We start from the raw sequence: 18,607 nt of genomic DNA on the forward strand, positions 1-18,607 counted from the left end.
GTTCTCTGAAAAGACTGGACAACAATTGGAAAATTCAACAGCCCTTCTCTATTGACTTGCTTATGCTCTACCAATGGGCAAAATGCAGGCAAAACTGCCAGCTGCTCTGCATCTGCAGACATTTGTGCAGAACTAATTTTAATAGCAGATGTTGGAAATAAAAAAAAATTGCAGTCTCCCCTCTGAGAAAGCCAGACCTATCCTGTGACTTCTCAGATGCCCCATAACCCCATTAGCCAGAGTTTCATTCCTAAAATTCCATATATTGCTTCCCTTCCTTCTCATGTGAGCAGTTTTAGAAATGCTTAAGGGAATCTCACAACTTCAGAAAGTCTCGAGACTACTTTAGTTGCCACCCTGTGATGCTGTCATAAGAAAACTCTGTGTACAATTAGAGTTCACCCATGAAAGATTCTATTTTGACCTTTGAAGATACCCAAACTTCATTCGCCTTATGTCCATAATAAGAAAGACTACTTCTTCATTTTGTATTGTAAAAATTACAGGTAGGCTTCCCTGGTGGCTCAATGGTAAAGAATCTGCCTGCAGTGCAGGAGACACGGGTTTGATCGCTGGGTCAGGAAGATCCTCTGGAGAAGGAAGGGATAACCCACTCTAGTATCCTTGGCTGGGAAATCCCATGGACAGAGGAGTCTGGCAGGCTACAGTCCATGGGGTCTCAAAAGGGTTGAACATGACTTAGCAACTAAACAACAACAGCAACAACAGCTCTGTTCACAAACACTTTGTCAGACATATTTCACAAATATTTCTCCCAGTTTGTGAAATTTATCTACAGTTGTAGATTATTTTTTGTTTTTCTTAAGTGTATTTTTCAGAGAGCAAAAAGCTTTTACTTCTGTTGAAATCCATTTTTATAATTTTTTTCTTTTGTAATTTGTGCTTTTTGCATCATTAAATCTTTGCCTAACCCAGTGCGGTAAGGATTTTCTCCTATATATTCTTCTAGAAGTTACACCTATATTTTGGTCAAACCATTTATAGTTGTCACAACTTGTTTTCCCAGTTGATGAAATTAGGCTCAGAGGAGTTAAAACCATTTGCCTAAGGTCATTTACTCTTTAGGTGTCATTATGTCTCCTGATTCTAAATTCTGTGTTTTTCTTGTTGTACAAGTCTGTGCATATTATGTCAGAATATGTATATAGGAAGATCATAAACCCATGTTGGTCTAATATATCCTCAGGGTAATCATTTAGTTTGTCAGTTCCCAAGCAAGATCTTGCCTTCTCTCTTTCCTTCTGGGATCTACCATTTGTTTAGCACATCAGTCAGAGGGCAGGTAAGGGAGAAATTGTTAAATTTGCTAATCAAATGTTATTTTTTTAGTGCCCCCTAAAAAGTATTATCTAATTACTTGTATTCAATACAAATTTTGATTTAGGGACCACAGTGTTAATAATATAAGAATGCATATTGAAGAGTCAGCCAAGAACTATTTATTGAGTGCTTGTTATAAATACCAGGCCCTATGTGTAGTTGTTAGGTATATAGAATGAGTGAATTAGGTACACTTGGTCTTTTTCCTCATGAAACTTGTAGACTAGAGGAGTAGCTTTCAAATTCTTATGACTGAGATCCACAGTAAGAAATGCATTTTACATTATGGCCTGGTATGCTTTTGTAGGTGTTTTTGCATGCATATCTAAAACAGAAGTTTCATGAAACAGTTCTTTGTCTTCTTTCATCCAACATACTCTGATATTTTCTATGCTATTCCAGTTAAAAAAAAAAAAAAGCTATGTTGCTGCAAATCACTGAATTGATTTCACAAGCTATTCATGATTCTATCAGCCTGCAGTTTGGAGAAAAAAAAAAAAGAGTTGAAGCTGGTTTATTACTGTGTTTTGGGGAGATTTACCCACTGTGATTTGTTGCCAAGGGGCTTGCAGGGAGAACATGAGATTCCCAGCTGCCCTTTGGCCAAGTGGGACAGAAAGTAACTAACTATACTTTCCCCCTAAACACACCAAAACTTTCAGAATTTCAAAGGAAGTGCTTGCTTACTTCCTTCTCAAGGTTCTGTAGTGCTGGAAATGGCAAATTTATGAGGCCCCGTATAGACTTAAGAAGGGCTTCTCTGGTGGTTTAGCGGTAGAGAATCCGCCTGCCAAGCAGAAGACGTAGGTACAATCCCTGGGTCAGAATGAGCCTCTGGAGAAGGGAATTGCAACCCACTCCAGTATTCTTGCCTAGAAAATCCCATGGACAGAGGATCCTGGCAGGCTACAGTCCATGGGGTAACAAAAGAATTGTATACAGCTTCGCAACTAGCAACAACATAGATTGAGGAGTAAGTGGGAAATAATTGTCTAAGGAAATCTCACTCAAACTCTAATGCTACAACATACACAGAAGCCTGTATAACTGTTTCAGTAAGAAAATTTTAAAGTTTCTTCATTGATTGTTCAGAATGGAGGAAGCTGGGTATACTGAGTGGTGTTACTTGGCTAGATGTAAATTATGAACAGCCCTCAGAGAAAGGACTTTTATGAACCACAAGTGACCTTTTATTTTGCATTTTTATTTTATCAAAATATAAAAATGTTTCTTATCTCTTAAGCAGACAATTAAGAACTTCAGAACATGAGAGCAGTCTATCCATTTATTTGAATTTGTGGTTATTTGAGGATTAGAGAAGAAAGGGCGTTGCTTCAGTAATTTGAAATTAGAAACTTTTAATTGGAAGAAGTTATATTCAGTTACATTTTCTAGTCTGATTTCTACTTAAGTGGGACCTTAAAATTTGGGTTTTACTTAGTGGAGGTTTTTGTTTTGTAACTCCTGGTGGGAATGTAACACTATAGTAGGGTGATTTTTTACTTTGAATCTTTTTAACCACATACCTTTGACATCCATACCAGCTAATTAACATTGATTTGAGGACTTACAGAAAATGTGATCCAGATTTAAAGTTTCTGGAGGGTGTAAGATTCCATTGCATTTCTTGATGGGCTGGTGCCCTTTCTAATGGGATTATTTTGTTGTGGCAAAGGGATGATAGTAAATTACTGTATTTTTAATAATAATTTTCTAATATGCAATACAATAAACAATAATTTTCTAAGATTGGTTTAAATACCAATCAAGAATACCAATGTTCTTGTACCATTATTCTCCATCTAGAGAGCAGGAATAGTGAAAATAACAAACTGGGCCTAGGACAACTCCCCAGTCTAAGCCTTCTCAAGTTTTTGCTTGTTTGTTTCATTTTGTTTCCCCAGTTAGAAGAAACTAGTATATTGAAAAGAATTTCCTTGGTTATGAGAAACAGATTCCATCATCTTTAGAGGATATGTTAACATGAGAACTAAGATATTTCTTTACATGGAATTAATGTTTTCTTTTAGAGAAAAATTTTTCTCCTAGGAGAGGACTTTATGCTGGAATATCCCTATTTCTGCCAGTCCAGACCAGGCTCAGACAACTGTGGCGTCAGAACCTGACTGATGTATGACATGGCGCTTGTCACTTTGGTTTGCTTAGGGTCCCTGCATGGGCCTGGAGGTCTTCTTGTGCTGACATGTCCCGTGCAAGAAGTCCATGCATAAGCTCCAGGTTTTCTCTAGGATCAGGATAATGACTGTCATACATTCTGGTGCTTTAGTACCTGTTCCTGCTGCCCAGGGATAGATAAGGGCTGCGGTTTCAACTGGGCCTGGGCTCTGTGCAGAGGTTGATGTGGACTTTGATTTCTACAGGGGACCTCCCTGCACTTTGCCTCTACTCTTAAGAAAAAGCCACTGTCTAAAGCAACTCATCCTTTCCTGCAAGTGTCTTTTCAGAGAAACTCCCTTCTGAGAAAGTAACTGGAGGGTTTTGTTCACAAGGATCTCTAACCCCCTGGCCTAGGCAGAGTAACTCTTCCCTTGTGAGTTCCCCAATCCTGCATTCATCCTTGATATTCTCCTCTTTTGAGTCTCAAGTATCCATGCTTCTGTCATGTGGGGCAAAATCCATGTTCTGGCTCTTCCCTTTGGCCTGAAACTTAAGGACCCAAGGTGTTTCCCTCTGGCCTCCATGAGGACACACAGCACCTGGAAAACTGCTGTGAGCCCAGTGGAAACACTCTGGAGATGGGACTATGAGACCTTAGAAGCCAACTCATCTGGATTGAGGACTACTGCAAGGGGATAGCCCTGTGGCTGGTGGTGGAGCCCTACCTCAGATGTGAGCTTTACTAACCAGCAGTCTCCTCTTTAAGGCATGGTTGGCTTGTTTGGGTTTCCCTGGTGGCTCAGATGGTAAAGAACCTGCCTGCAATGCAGGAAGTCCAGGTTTGATCCCTGGGTCAGAAAGATCCCCTGGAGAAGGGAATAGCAGCCCACTCCAATATTCTTGCCTGGGAAATCCCATGGACAGAGGAGCCTGGTGGGCTGCAGTCCATGGGGTCACAAGAGTCGGACACGACTGAGCAGCTAACACACTGGCTTGGATTTGGGGTAACCAGCATAATTGATTGTAGGAGACACTCCTTTGTTACTGGATACCGTGGATCACTTTAGCTTTTGGGAGTTTCTCACAGTGGCTCTTAAGATGTGTTCCAATTGTGGTTTAGGAGATAAGACTCCCTGGGTATTGACCATTGCCCTGGAATCTCTGGCTCATGAAGCAATTTCTGAATTGATTTCTAAAATTCTTTTTCTAAAATGGAAACTGAACTCAGAGACATGCCATCTTTCTTTGATGGGTTCTTCCCTCCAGCTTCTCTTCTGGCTCTGGAGCATTGCTGTTTTATGTCTGGAATCTCTGAGACATTTCCACTCTCATCTCTCTGCTCGTTTCCTTTCATTGCTCAACTTGTAGTCAGCTCTGAGCTGCTATTAGCCCTCCACAAAGTCCCATTTTTCCAGATTATTTTTTATGATGCTGGATGAGAGGGGCTTAAAAGTCTTTTTTCCTCACTGAGAGAAGTGGGGAGGACTCCACAGGCCCATGACTAGTATGTGATAGGGACCTTTCTCAGAATTCTCTGGTGGAAACAAAATTTGATGTGAACACTTTGTCTCTGATCTGTATGAGTTTTCCCCAAGGACTTTGGCAATCTCACTATGATGTCAGCTGCTGAAACGTGGGTGATGGAAGAGAAAAAGACAGATTAGGACAGATTCCGTAATTGGGCTTCTCTTGCCTTTAAGCAGACATGAGTTTTGAGCAAGCTGCAGGAGTTGGTGATGGACAGGGAAGCCTGGCATGCTGCAATCCATGGGGTCGCAAAGAGTCAGACATGACTGAGCGACTGAACTGAACTGAACTGCCTTTAAACTGAATAACCTTTAAACAGCTATTTGAATACAAGTATCGTGACAGGTAAGCCCTACCTTTGCCATACCCGAAGCTGAAAGTAATTTATTTTAGCATATGTTGAGAGTTTGGATCAAGAAAGAAGAGCTCCAAAATGATATTCAGGTGATGTTCCCCTTGGATAGTTTCAACTGTTGGTGTAACTATTTATCTAGAGAGAATTTCTTTAGAAGATGATAACCTGAGGTGTACAACCTTTCAGCTTCTGGGAAGCTTCTCTCATCATAGTCCAGTTTATCAATCAGAATGCAAAAATTTCCTTTGTGCATTGTGAAGATCCTGTGGCCAGAATGCTATATAGGAAATTAATTACAAATCATGGCTTATTTTACTCCCAGTTCAGCCTGTTAGGTATCTCTAGCCTTCCTTGCTATCAACCTAGATTCTTCCTCCAGTACTAGAGCTAAATCTTTTAGTTCTCTTATTTATTGCAGAAGGAATCAAGCTCTTTACTCACTGGGAAATAGGTCTAATCCTTGGTTCTCAGTAAAAACTGTTCTTTTCACAATCATCTGAAACCTGACTTGGTAACGTCTCAGGACTCTGTCTCGGTAACAGCAATCTTTCTTTCCTGGCACACATCCCCAGACAATTGTCCAAGGAGGCTTTTCTCTCCTTTCTTACTCAGTATCTTCTTGTCTTCAAATTCCTCTTGTTTCCCGAATTCCCCTACTTTCTCTGAAATAGCTTTGTCTTTGCTCTTCAAACCTGCGTTCCCCAAAGGAATAAAGAGCTTCACCTCTATGCACACTCTGCAGAAGCTTGCAGTGGTCATATTACATGGTATACACATTAGCATCTCTAAAACCCAATTCACTGTCATAGCCCAGGTTTCAAATTAAGCAACACACAAAAAATTTTAAGTGTGTGTGTAGCGGGGGGAGGGATTGGTGTGATTAATAATTGTATTTAAACCACAGAGAGTGCTCATACATTGGTCTGAGGAGAGAAATAAAAAATTAGAATTTTGAGGTGTTAAAGGCTGTAAGATAATACGCAGGATGATTTACAAATAAATGGAGGTCGGCAAGAATCGTATGCTTTTGGCAGATGTGGAGTTAAGTTTTCTGTACCTCCTTGTTTTGTTAGCCTGCTGTCAGCTCATGGAGTTGACAGAATTGGTTTTTTTTTTTAACTCCTACACAGAACAGGAGGAGAATAAGCAGCTAATTTGTCAGTAGCAGAAGCCTAACCAAAAATGGGAAATAATAGAATATTTGGTTTGCCTAAATTGAGACACACTAGTCTCTATAGATTACATATCAATTTTTGAGCCACTTAACTAGCAACTAGAGACATAAATCCAAAAGTTTTCTTTTGTATCTTGAGATTCCAGTCTTGAAGTTCTGAATTGCAGCTGCAACTCTCATTCTTTCTGTGGGCTTGCAGCAAAGGTTGAGCATCTACCCCCAGCCCCCAGCTTCTTTGCTTTTATCTGTATTTATGAACTTACTACTTGTTTATTAATTTGTTCTTACTTCTGTGGGTGATTACTTTTCATAATCCATCATAGTACCTAAGCTTAGTTACCTTATATAGGCATTCATTGAATACAGGTAGTAAGTTGAATAACCTGTGCGTATGAATAACTGTGTTTATGTCTCACTGTCCACTTTCCTTACTTACCACTTTGCTTTTGTTGGTTTTGCTATCAAGAGTTAGTTTTGGAGTGATACGATTCCATCGTTCTGGACCTAAAGCAGTGATTTAAGTGCTATCTACAGATGCAAATACTTTAGTTCACTGGCTCTCATACTTAAACATATATTTCATGTGTATCAGAATCACTTGGAGGGCTTGTTAAAAAGCACATTTCTGGGTCTGAACCCCAAATTTCCTAATTTGGTAGGTCTAGAATGGAGCCTAACCAGTTCACAAGTGAGGCATCGCCTGGAGGTCTGGGCACCACACTTTGAAAATTACTGCTTTTTGTAAAATAGAGATTTTTCTGTTTCAGAAACATGCCCTTGTAGGACAGATGGTCATATCAGGAAAAGAATATAAAAGAAACCAAACCTTATGGAGATCACAGGATTTGGTGGGCTTTAAAAAAATAAATTCAAATTATCTCTGTGTGAGGGTGCGAATTTGCTGGTACAAGTCATGTGGCATTTGCAGAGGATCTGAAATACTATCATAAGTGAATATTCAAAGAATTAAAAGCAAAACCTAGATCTACAGAATATCCATATGTCAAATCATTATGTTGTATTCCTTAAACTAATGTTATATGTCAGTTATATCTCAATAAAATTACAGGGAGATAAAACTATGATCCATACAAAGATTAGAGACAGTTTTGGCAATTTATCATTATTGTTATTGTTTAGTCAATAAGTCATGTCCAGCTCTTTAGTGACCCCATGGACTGCCAGGCTCCTCTGTCTGTAGGATTTCCCAGGCAAAAATACTGGAGTCGGTTGCCCTTTCCTGCTCCAGGGGATCTTCCGGACACAGGAACTGAACTTGTGTCACCTGCATTGGCAGGTGGACTTTACCACTGAGCTACCAGGGAAGCCCCAGTTTATCATTAGGCTGAATTGGATTGTGTGCTCTAGGCCGGGGATCCACAAACTTTTTCTGTTAAAAGCCTGACAGTAAAAGTTTAGGTTTTGCCAGCCTTAAGTGGTCTGTGTTGCGTATTCTTCTTTGCCTCTTCTCTAAACAAAACAACACAACCATTTAAAAATGTGAAAACCATTCTTAACTTACTGGCCATGTTAAAGCAGGCTGTAGTTTGCTAACCCCTAGCAAGCCCTTGAAGGCTCAGAGGAGAGGGAGGTAAGTAAGGCTGAAGTTGTCATTTTGAAGCTTCCTGAAATTCTAGGATTTGAGTGGTGCTTTGAAGGATGGCGAAAATTTAGATTGAGAGATTATTTCTGAAAGGAGAAGTGATAGCAAAATGAGGCTTGATGCTTACTATAAAGGGCTGTAAATTAGATACAAAGAGTATAGAGAGCCGCAGTACCTCTGCAGATGAAATGGACTAACTGCAAGCCGGAGTTAGGAAGTCTTGTGGCATGAATCCTTGGACATCTCAGCCACTGACAAGCCAACCTGCTAAGTAGCTCTGAGAAATGGAGATGCTCTTTTGGCTTAAAGACTCCATGTTGACTTGGAGCCCAAGTAAGGCAGCGTCTCATGTAACAGTTGGCTCTTCAGTAAGAGCTGTTACTACTATGACTAATTAAAGAACAAACATCATGTGTTTAGGGTTGTGAAGACTATTGGTCTCTTAACCAGAACTATACACAAAGATTTTAGCTCATCTTAATTTGTATTATTGTTATTGGCAACAAAGAAGAATTGTGATGACTAATGCTAAGTCACTTACTCATTCATTGAACATTTATTGAATGTTACTCTGTGCCAGGCTCTAGAGATACAACTTGAGAAGTTCCCCCTTCTAGCGAGAGAGAAGCAGTATGTATAGAAATAATTACAGTAGAGTGAGGTAAGGGTTAGAAAATGTATGTGCAGGGAACTATGGATACTTAGAAGAAGGAATGACCAGTTCACTCCAATTTAAACTGTCAGGTTAACTCAGTCTAATTATTACTGGCCATGGATTATATCCTTAATACTAGGCAATTATCTTGCAAATGTGTACTATTGATTATAAAGAGGCCTGTGTAAAATACTGTGGTTGGATCAAATCCAATTCCTCATCCAGAAAAAACCATTTCAAATATTCTACTGTTGCTGCTAAGTTTTTAAGATCCTCTAAGTGCAAAATATTGGGTTGGCTAGAAAGTTCATTTGGGTTTTTCTGCACAATTTGGAAAACTGAACTTTTTTTTTTTAATAGCTTTTATTGAACTACATGTGCTATATTATATACTTAAAAAAAAAAGCTGACTGTGTGTTTTTTTGGCCACTCCTGAGTGGCATATAGGATAAATTCCCCCACCAGGGATCAAACCTGTGCCCTTGGCAATGGAAGCCCAGAGTCTTAACCACTGGAAGTGAAAGTGAAAGTCGCTCAGCCGTGTTCAACTCTTTGTGAACTATGGATTATACAGTCCATGGCATTCTCCAGGCCAGAATACTGGAGTGGGTAACCTCTCCCTTCTCCAGGGGAACTTACCAACCCAGAGATCAAACCCAGATCTCCTGCACTGCAGGTGGTTTCTTTACCAGCTGAGCTACCAGGGAAGCCCAAGAATACTGGAGTGCATAGCCTATCCCTTCTCAGTGGATCTTCACAACCCAGAAATCAAACCAGGGTCTCCTGCATTGCAGGCGGATTCTTTACCAACTGAGCTATCAGGGAAGCCCCCTTAACCACTGGACCACCAGGGAAATCCCCAAACCAAATGAACTTTTTTACCAGTGCAGTAGATAGCTCTAGTGTTGCTTGGTCACTTAATTTTGTGTTTCCCACTATTCTGATGTGAATATTAAATTCTAAAACACAGTTGTTTTCCCCAATAAAAGTTGCAGAAAAGAAGATTCTGTGGTAGGCAAAAGAAAAATGCACTCCCCCGAAAGAGTTGTCATCTGTGAACCTGTGAATATATTATGTTACATGGTAAAGAGGGGAAATTAGAGTTGGATGGAATTCAGGTTGTTAATCAGATGACTTTAAAATAGGCAGATTATCCTGGGTTATCAGAGTAGGGGACAGTGTCAACATAAGGATAATTAATAAGTGGAAGAGGGAGACAGAGAAGAGGCTGGACTGATGTGATCTGAGAAATACTCAACCTGCTTTTGCTAACTTGAAAGATGGAGAAAAGGGGCCACAAGCCAAGAAATTCAGATTGCTTCTGAACACTGGAAGAGACAAGGAAGAGTATTCTGTCTGTATTAGTTTGCTGCTGCTGCTGCTAAGTCGCTTCAGTCGTGTCCGACTCTGTGCGACCCCATAGATGGCAGCCCACTAGGCTCCTCTGTCCCTGGGATTATCCAGGCAAGAACACTGGAGTGGGTTGCCATTTCCTTCTCCAATGCATGAAAGTGAAAAGTGAAAGTGAAGTCGCTCAGTCGTGTCTGACTCTTAGTGACCCCATGGACTGCAGCCTTCCAGGCTCCTCCATCCATGGGATTTTCCAGGCAAGAGTACTGGAGTGGGGTGCCACTGCCTTCTCCTAGGACTGCCATAAGTAACAAGTGCGGCTTAACAACAGGAATGTATTTTCTCTCAGTTCTGAAGCTGGGAGTCAGAGATCAAGGTATTAGCAGGATTGATTTTTTTTTCTGAGGCCTCTCTCCTTGGCTTGTAGATCTGTCTTCTCTGTCTGCTGATGATCTTTCCTCTGTGTGTACCTGTGTCCTGATTTTCTTCTAAGGATGCCAGTCATACTGCATGACAGCCCACTCTGATAACCTCATTTTAATTTAATTACCTCTTCTCCAGATACAGTCACATTATGAGATACTTGGGATTAGGACTTCAATGTATAAATTTGGGGGGTGGGGTGGGGAGACACACTTCCGTCCATAACACTACCTTAGAGTCTACAGAAGGATCATGGGTTGGCCATCACTCTGATTTTTGCATTCCTGATCCCTGCAATTATAAGAGAATAAATTTGTGTTGTTTAAGCCATCAAGTTTGTGATAATATAGCAAATGAGGAAATAAATACAAGTCACTTGAATCTAACAATAGGAGATTGGTTAACTAAATTATGGAACATCTATTAATATACAATGGAGTATCATGGAGCCATCAAAATCATGAAGTAAATGTCCTTTGATGAATGAGCAGATAAACAAGATGTGGCATATACATACAATGGAATATTATTCAGCTTTAAAAGGGAAGGTAATTCTAATGCCTGCTACAACATGGATGAACCTTGAAGATATTATGCTAAGTGTAAACAAGCCAGTCTCAGAAGACACACACTGTATAATTTCACTTATAAGAGGTATCTAGAGTAATCTAAGTCATAAAAACAGGAAGTAGAATAGTGGATGCCAGGGGGTATGGGAGGGGGAAATGAGTAATTTTTTTTTTTAATGGGTATAGAATTTTAGTTTTGCAGGATGAGAAAGTTCCAGAGATTGGTTGAACAACAATGTGAATATACTTAACACTAGTGAACTCTATACTTAAAAACATTCAAGATGATAAATTTTATTTTACCACAGTTTTAAACATTTTAAACAAAGGTAACTTTAAAAGGCAGTAACAGAAAAATAGATTCAGTGTGTTTCCATTGTGTGCTTTAGAGAAAGGATATGTACACATGTAATGGGTATGTGTACAGTATATCTCTGAAAATATACCCAAGAAACTAGTGCAGTGACTACTTCTGGGAATGGGGTTGTAGAGAACTAGGAGGTGTGGGGGACAGTGATGGGAAGAAAACAAATATTCTCCAACAGCTTCGGAATCTTGTTTACCATGTACATACTAAAATAATGTTTTTACTAAGTTCATAGATACAGAGAACAGATTGATAGTTGCCAGAAGCAGGGAGTGGGCAAAATGGGTGAAAGAGTGGAAAGGTGCAAACTTCTAAAATAAATAAGTCATGGGAATGCAATTTTTTAAAAGGAGAAAAAAGAATGGTTTTAAATGTGTAAGTTGGGGTTAGGGACTGCAGAGAAGGTTTTCTCAGCTGGGTCCTCTGTGAGTGTGTGTGTGCTCAGTCACTTCAGTCATTCTGACTCTTTGCAACCTCATGGACTGGAGCCTGCCAGACTTCTCTGTCCATGGGATTTCCCAGGCAAGAATACTGGAGTGGATTGCCATGCCCTCCTCCAGGGGATCTTCCCGACCCAGGGATCAAACCCACGTCTCTTGCGTCTCCTGCACTGCAGGCAGACTTTGCAGGTGGCTCAGACATTGCAGGTGACTGAGCTACCACATCTTTAGGCTACAAGATTGCTTTGTTCAATCTAGTTACACTTCAGTGTCATGATAAGTAAAACCTATTTCTTATCCTGACCTTTAAATGTGAAAAGCTCTTAGCCCCCAAGTGGTCATCAGGCTTTAGGGAACACATGTGTTTTATTTTTTGCTGTCTAAAAGTGTATTTTCAAAGTCTCTAGTTCTTTAAGAACAACTGCAATTTATTCACTTACTTAGAGCCCCTTGAAAAGTTAGGAAGAGAAAAGAAGGAAAAAAGGAAAGGTAAAAATATAATAATCATAAATGTTTTCTGCTTCTTAAAATCACATAAGCTGTAACAAAAATAGAATAAAAGAGACAACAGTAGAAACAAGTTTGGGCTCTTGTGGGGTTATTTCTTAAGACTTCTGCTTGCCAGTTGTTAGGTAACTGCACAAATTAACAGGCTTCAAAACATCCTCCTTAGTACATGAGACTTTGCATCATACATTCCATATAAAGATTGCAACATTTTATTACTGTAATTGTTGCTCAGAAGCTGTTCCGAATTGAAATTTCTTGTATATTGGATGTGTTTTCCTTACCTGCAGTGTTAGCCCTTGTTTTTCTCCAAATGATACTTGGCCAAAGGGCCATATTTCCACGGAGCCATATCCTTATCTTTGTGGTTTTTGCATCTCCATATAAGCAGGAGATCAAATTGCCAACATCCGCTGGATCATGGAAAAAGCAAGAGAGTTCCAGAAAAACATCTATTTCTGCTTTATTGACTATGCCAAAGCCTTTGACTGTGTGGATCACAATAAACTGTGGAAAATTCTTCAAGAGATGGGAATACCAGACCACCTGATCTGCCTCTTGAGAAATTTGTATGCAGGTCAGGAAGCAACAGGTAGAACTGGACATGGAACAACAGACTGGTTCCAAATAGGAAAAGGCGTACATCAAGGCTGTATATTGTCACCCTGCTTATTTAACTTATAGACAGAGTACATCATGAGAAACCCAGGGTTGGAAGAAGCACAAGCTGGAATCAAGATTGCCGGGAGAAATATCAATAACCTCAGATATGCAGATGAAACCACCCTTATGGCAGAAAGTGAAGAGAAACTAAAAAGCCTCTTGATGAAAGTGAATGTGGAGAGTGAAAAAGTTGGCTTAAAGCTCAACATTCAGAAAACGAAGATCATAGCATCCGGTCCCATCACTTCATGGGAAACAGATGGGGAAACAGTGGAAACAGTATCAGACTTTATTTTTTGGGGCTCCAAAATCACTGCAGATGGTGACTGCAGCCATGAAATCAGAAGACGCTTACTCCTTGGAAGGAAAGTTATTAACAACCTAGATAGCATATTGAAAAGCAGAGACATTACTTTGCCAACAAAGGTTTGTCTAGTCAAGGCTATGGTTTTTCCTGTGGTCATGTATGGATGTGAGAGTTGGACTGTGAAGAAAGCTGAGCGCTGAAGAATTGATGCTTTTGAACTGTGGTGTTGGAGAAGACTCTTGAGAGTCCCTTGGACTGCAAGGAGATCCAACCAGTCCATTCTAAAGGAGATCAGCCCTGGGATTTCTTTGGAAGGAATGATGCTAAAGCTGAAACTCCAGTACTTTGGCCACCTCATGCGAAGAGTTGACTCATTGGAAAAGACTCTGATGCTGGGAGGGATTGGGGGCAAGAGGAGAAGGGGATGACAGAGGATGAGATGGCTGGATGGCATCACTGACTCAATGGACGTGAGTCTCAGTAAATTCTGGGAGTTGGTGATGGACAGGGAGGCCTGGCATGCTGCGATTCATGGGGTCACAAAGAGTCGGACACGACTGAGCGACTGATCTGATCTGATCTGATAAGCTAAAAACTAGCTTTGGAACCTGTTCAGTTATCTTTCCCTTTTGTTTGGAGTTTTACTATAGCTAATCTAGAACCAAGTAAAGTGCTTATTAGTTCTTAGTAGGGGTATAGTAAGTGGTAATGAATACTCATGGTTATGTAGGGAATGCAAATTTGTCTGGATTTAGAAGTAAAACACTTAAAATTTTGTAGAAACAAAATTTCCCTTGATGGCAAAAGTTCCTTTGAAAGAGAACTTAGCCCAAATGTGTTAAGTGTTTTACTTTCAGGCAGGAGATTATTATTACTTTAGTTATATGTATTATTATTGGTAGCAGTAGTATTACCAACATGAGTAGCTGCTGCTGCTACTGCTAAGTCGCTTCAGTCGTGTCCGACTCTGTGCGACCCCATAGACGGCAGCCCACCAGGCTCCCCTGTCCCTGGGATTCTCCAGGCAAGAGCACTGGAGTGGGTTGCCATTTGAAGTTGCTCAGTCACGTCTGACTCTTTGCGACCCCATGGACTGCAGCCTACCAGGCTCCTCCGTCCATGGGACTTCCCAGGCTAGAGTACTGGAGTGGGGTGCCTTTGCCTTCTCCAAACATGAGTAGCTAAATTATGCTAAGTGTTTTTCTTACATCATCTCTCATACAGTTTTTCCAGTGACCCTATTAGGTAGATACTATTGTTGTGCCCATTTTTATGGATGAGGAAATTGAGCTTAGAGAGATTAATTAATGTGTTCAACATCACGTGACTAGTAAGTGACAGAATCAGGATATAAACTCAGTTTAGTTAAGATTTGGGCTTGATACTTCCAATGCAAGAATATTATTAACAGTTTAACTCTATTGTCTTCAAAATTCCTACTGAAAATGACCAAAGGAATATTGTAAAAAGGAAGATAGAAAGAAAAGATGAAAAAGAAGGGAAAAGAAAATTGATACCTGCACTGCAAACTTGGCACAGTCACTGTTGTCATGTTAGAAGAAACACTGGAGGACTTTCTACAACATGAAATTCAGGCCAGATCACCTGAGAAGGGCCTACTTTTAGGTTGAGGCAAGGGCCTACCCACCTGAGAAGTACTAGCTGTAAACTAAACTCACCCAGGGACTGAGTTTAAGGAAACATCTTTTATTCCTAGCTTACTAAAAATGTTTGAAACCAAAAATTACCTTTAATTTTATCAAATGTCTTTTACTATTTATTTAGATAATCATATATTTTTTCTCATTTTTCTTAATTATATGCTAAATTATATTAATAGAGTTCCTAAACATTCATTCTTAGAATAAACTCTTTATATTGTCAGTGGAAATAATAAATAGCCTATAATAGGAATAGAAAAGTTTGATTTCAGCCAAACTGAGGGCTATAGCCCAAAAGACAGCCTCGCAGAGAACTGTGAGGAACCACTCCAGAGGAGCATGGGTTTCAGCATAGGTTTATACCTTGTCAGAACAAAGAACATTAGACAAGTCAAAGACACATTTATTCAAGGTTTAAAAAAACAAAAACAAATCAGCATGTACACAGCCAGTCAATATGGCCTTGGTTCCTGGGAAGGAACTCTTATCATCAAGGGAGTACCAGCATTGGAAGGAAGGCATTTAATCTTTATTTTTAACATGGACATTCCGTACTTCTGGTCAGTGCACCTTATTTTTTTTTAATGATTAATGCAGATGTACAATGTATGTTTGATAGGCCACAAACAGGCTGTTTTAGTTAGCATAAAATTCCAGTTAAATCATGTACAAGCCAGCATGACTTCCACATACCTCAATATGTAGGAGTTTCTCCTATCAATTGTCATAAGCAGTTAATTGAATTTCAGTTAATAAGTATGTAGGAAAGTCTTAACTTTAGGAATGCAGATGTCATTATAGGACCTCTTACTTTTTTAATATAGAAATTTATTTGATTTACAATATTAGTGTCAGATGTATAGCATAGTGATTCAATACTTTTATAGCTCATACTCCTTTAAAGTTATTACACAGTGCTGACAATATTTCCCTGTGGTGTACAATATATCCTTGTTGCTTATCTACTTTATACATGGTAGTTTGTACTCTTAATTCCATATTCCTATCTGGCCCCTCCCCTCCCTCTCTCTACTGGTATCTTCTAGTTTGTTTTCTATATCTGTGAGTTTGTTTCTGTTTTGTTATATGCAATATTTGTCTTTCTCTGTCTGACTTATTTTACTAAACATGATATACTCCAGGTCTATCCATGTTACAAATGGCAGAAATTCAGTTTTTTTATGGACAATAGTCCATTTTATATAAAAGAACCTGCTTCTTGAAAGGTCATTTTGGAAGAGCTCATGTAACCATGCTGCAATATATACAAGAATGAAAACCTAAAAGTCGTCAACCAGTGTAATTAGGATTAAAGGCTATGGTTTTTCCAGTGGTCATGTATGGATGTGAGAGTTGGACTGTGAAGAAAGCTGAGCACCAAAGAATTGATGCTTTTGGACTGTGGTGTTGGAGAAGACTCTTGAGAGTCCCTTGGACTGCAAGGAGATCCAACTAGTCCGTCCTAAAGGAGACCAGTCCTGGGTGTTCATTGGAAGGACTGATGCTGAGGCTGAAACTCCAATACTTTGGCCACCTCACACGAAGAGCTGACTCATTGGAAAAGACCCTGATACTCGGAGGGATTGGGGGCAGGAGGAGAAGGGGATGACAGAGGATGAGATGACTGGATGGCATCACCGACTCGATGCACATGAGTTTGGGTGAACTCTGGGAGTTGGTGATGGACAGGGAGGCCTGGTGTGCTGTGATTCATGGGGTCGCAAAGAGTCGGATACAACTAAGCGACTGAACTGAACTGAACTGAATGTGTACTTTTCTCTCTTGACAGTGACAAACCATGTTTGATATGCTTGATATCATCTATATTATATCTGTTGTGATATAAGGAATTTGGGAGAATTGAAAGCAGCTTTGATCTCTGCCTTTTTCCTTCAGATATTTTGTTTGTTATTTATTAATGCATTAGCTTTTCTAATATGACTTTCAGAAGTAGTCACATATTTTGTAGACTGATTTTTTTTTAAGACAAAGGAGAATAAGTATTCTTATTTTTTCCTCCTCCAAAATGCAAGGGAGTAAGAAAGAGACTTTGCATTTGCAAGACCTAAAAATGATTTTAAATATTTAATTGTTTGTTTACTTTCTGAAAGAGGAAGAGAGGAGAAATGGAATATGAGACTTGGTTGTAAGGACAAAACCCAAAAGTAGGCAAAGGATCAGGGTAGGAAAAGATAAGAAGGAAATAAAACAGGAGGAGGAAGTTACCAGAAGTAGGAACTCTGAACTTTACTCTGTTTATCTGCACTCTAAAACTCATCTCTGCAGGTATTCTACGAGTTGAAACAGTCTCAGCTTTGAAAATACAAAATATCAGTCAACCATGATAGCCATAAAGTTGTTGTGTATGATTAAGCTTCAGCCACAGATAGTGACAATTTTTGTTTGTTTGCTTAATAGACTTATTGAGATCTGATTGATAAACAAAAAAACTCAATATAGTTAACATATCCAATTTGATGAGTTTGAACATGTGCATACATCCATGAAAATCATCATTGGATAATCAAGGTAATAAAAATATCTATTAACTCCAAAAGTTTCCTTCAGCTCCTAGGGGTTTTGTTGTTTGTTTTGTGGTAAGAACATTTAAAATAAGATGCAGACATCTCTTCAAGACCCTGATTTCTATTCTTTTGGATTTGTACCCAGAAGTGAGATTGGTACATCATATAGTAGTATGAAGTTTTGATGACATAGGTGTATACATCTCTATGTAGGGATAACTCAAGTTGCCAGTAGCTGTTACCCAAACAGCAAATATTAGAAGAAACTTAGAAGGAAATGGCAACCCACTCCAGTGTTCTTGCCTGGAGAATCCCAAGGACGGGGGAGCCTGGTGGGCTGCCATCTTTGGGGTCGCACAGAGTAGGACAGAACTGAAGCAACTTAGCAGCAGCAGCAGCAATGGGTCACAATTGGAGCTTTTGTGTGTGTGTGCTCCTTTTAGGCATAAGGGGAAAATTCTCTTGTGTTACCAGCTAATTGTTTCACCCCTTTGTCTCATTTTTCTTATCTGTCTTCTAGACAGATTTTGAAAAAGAGATTGGAGAGTGGAAGAAAGGTTTTAAATTGTTTTCTGGCAATATATCAGTAGGACTTGGCTAGGGCATGTTTTTTGGCTGTCCTTATAAACACTTGTTAGCAGAGGACTAATGAGGCTGGCTAGGCTAGTGGTTCGAACCCCTAATCGTGCGCTGTTACATTCGAAAGCCTGTCTCTAAACAGTCATTGAATACATACCTTTGAATATGAGGACAAGCGAACACAAACCTACCCTGTTCTGGAAGAAGTCCAGAGTACATACTCTGAAGGGTTAGTAGCAACATCTTTACAGAAAAAGGACATCCCATGGCCCAGTTGGAAACCACAGAAAATGCTTCAGCTAATCCAACATGCCTCACTTATCCTAACCAATCACCTTGTTGGCTTTATTCTCTCCAAAACAGCCATTACTAATCAGAATCAGCTTTTCACCTATGAGCTAACAGCAACACAGTGATTTCTGCTGGCCTTTCTCCTCATGCTA

The 18,607-nt window shown here is 39.7% G+C and overlaps 1 protein-coding gene and 1 long non-coding RNA gene across 5 annotated transcripts in view; one reads left to right on the forward strand and one right to left on the reverse strand.

The window, feature by feature from the left end:
- SSH2 (slingshot protein phosphatase 2) overlaps positions 1 to 18,607 on the forward strand; it is a 246,847-nt gene that overhangs the window by 48,261 nt on the left and 179,979 nt on the right. The window lies entirely within an intron of this gene.
- LOC123332678 lies at positions 3,526 to 18,474 on the reverse strand. The gene is made up of 3 exons (XR_006549631.2): positions 18,356 to 18,474; positions 10,778 to 10,837; positions 3,526 to 3,586 (listed from the first exon to the last, which is right to left on the reverse strand). It is a non-coding gene; the product is annotated as an uncharacterized LOC123332678 (long non-coding RNA).

This window comes from Bubalus bubalis, chromosome 3 (assembly GCF_019923935.1).
Source record: "Bubalus bubalis isolate 160015118507 breed Murrah chromosome 3, NDDB_SH_1, whole genome shotgun sequence".
NCBI lineage: Eukaryota > Metazoa > Chordata > Mammalia > Artiodactyla > Bovidae > Bubalus > Bubalus bubalis.